General features: G+C 52.9%; 1 protein-coding gene across 1 annotated transcript in view; it reads right to left on the bottom strand.

Annotated features, from left to right (window-relative positions):
* Positions 1 to 1,812, bottom strand: part of NCLN (nicalin) — a 19,020-nt gene that overhangs the window by 14,973 nt on the left and 2,235 nt on the right. The gene's annotated exons all lie outside the window — the stretch shown is intronic.

The raw sequence follows: 1,812 nt of genomic DNA, 5'->3' as shown, positions 1-1,812 counted from the left end.
GGGGGACATTTAAGCCCACCCTGTGTCGTTACCCCAGATTCCAGGGGCCACCTCCCACGTAAAGATGGAGATTCAGATGGTGACGGCTCCGGACTTAACCCTGACACGGCCCCCTCCCCGCCCCCCTCCCCGGGCCGCTGGCTCACAAGCCAGGCCACCTCTGTTTCCAGCCGGGGAAATGGAGGCACAGAGAAAATGAATCACTTGACGAAGACTCCAGCCTGTGAGACGCAGAGCCGAGATACTGATTCATCCAATGTTTTTTTTTTAATTTAAAAATTAATACAAACTTTATTTTTCAGAATAGTCCCATTTACAGAAAACTTGTGAAGTTAGTCCAAAGGCTTGCCACATGAAAGCATGCCCAGTGTCCCCTCGTGTTAACGTCTTCTATTAATACGGTGCTTTAAAATCTATTTTAATTTTGTTTTAGAGAGAGATGGGCGGAGGGAGAGAATCTGAAGCAGGCTCTACCACCGGAGCCTGATGGGGGCTCGATCCCACCACCATGAGATCGTGACCTGAGCAGAAACCAAGCTTAGGGCCCTCAACCCACCGGGCCACCCAGGCGCACGTGTCTGGTCACTTTAAAGAACTTCTTGGTTTTATCCCGAGATTCACGAATCGGGGGCATCGCGTCCAGCAGACGATAGAAACTCCTGACTTGATCTCGGTGACATCGGCAGGCTTGCCGCGCGCGCTGGTCCGGGACTGCCCAGAAAACGTGCCCCACGCTGAGTGACTTCCGTCACAGATTTTTACTCTCAGTTCTGGAGGGGAGAAGTCAGGGTGTGACCCGGTGCCGTCCCCCCCAAAGGCCCCAGGGCAGGATCCCTCCCCCCTCTTCCAGCTTCTGGGGGGGCTCCAGGGACCCCTCGGCCTGTGGCTCAGCCCCTCCTCCACCTCTGCGTCCGTCCTCATGTGGCCACGTCTTCCTCCCTCACAGGGGTCAGCGGGCGTACTGAATGGGGGCCCCCCAATGACCTCGCCTTAACTTGATGACACCTGTAAAGACCCTATTCCCACAGAAGGTCACGTGCCCAGCTCTCAGGCTCAGCTCCTGGCAGGGGGTTCGGGAAGCACCCCTCCGTGGACGTTGGCAGGCATTAGGCTGAGGCTCTGGCCTTCAGGGGCAGGATCACAGAGGCAAAGGGCCGCTTCCCATCCTGGTGGCAGGAACACTGATGTGACACCGCTGTGGACCTCGAGTCCCTGGCTGAGGGGTCGCCCAACTCTTTTTGAAAAAAAATTTTTTTTAATCGTGGACAATATCAAACCTACAAAAACAGGGAGGCGAGGCGAGGTTGTACTGGGACTTCTGTGAGCTCAAAGCATTTTTGCTTTTGTTCATCTCTTCCTCCAAACGTGACTATTAAAAATTATTTTTTCAAAAATTTTTTATTATTTTTGAGGGGAGAGAGAGAGCGAGCATGAGTGGGGGAGGAGCAGAGAGAGAGGGAGACACAGAATCTGAAACAGGCTCGACTCCAAGCTGTCAGCACAGAGCCCAACGTGGGGCTCGAACCCACGAACGTGAGATCATGAACTGAGCCAAAGTCAGATGTGTAACTGAGCCCCCCAGGCAGCCCTTAAAAGTTTTCTTAAGAACTATGTTGGTAGAAAGACCAATGAAATCCAGAAGGGGCTCTGTATTACATATTCATGATGATTGTATTTGCTTCCTTCTTCTAAATTCAAAAAGAAATGAAAGACATTCGCACAGGTCCCTCAAAGTGTCCTGACCCTAAGCTCGGGACCCAGACTCTATCCCTTCACGGCTGGTGTTGGCCCTTCCAGACCGGCCCGCTTCCG

The sequence above is a fragment of the Suricata suricatta genome, chromosome 12 (genome assembly GCF_006229205.1).
Source record: "Suricata suricatta isolate VVHF042 chromosome 12, meerkat_22Aug2017_6uvM2_HiC, whole genome shotgun sequence".
Taxonomy (NCBI): domain Eukaryota; kingdom Metazoa; phylum Chordata; class Mammalia; order Carnivora; family Herpestidae; genus Suricata; species Suricata suricatta.
The sequence above is the reverse complement of the archived record's forward strand: the minus strand, read 5'-3'. Positions and strand labels throughout refer to the sequence as shown.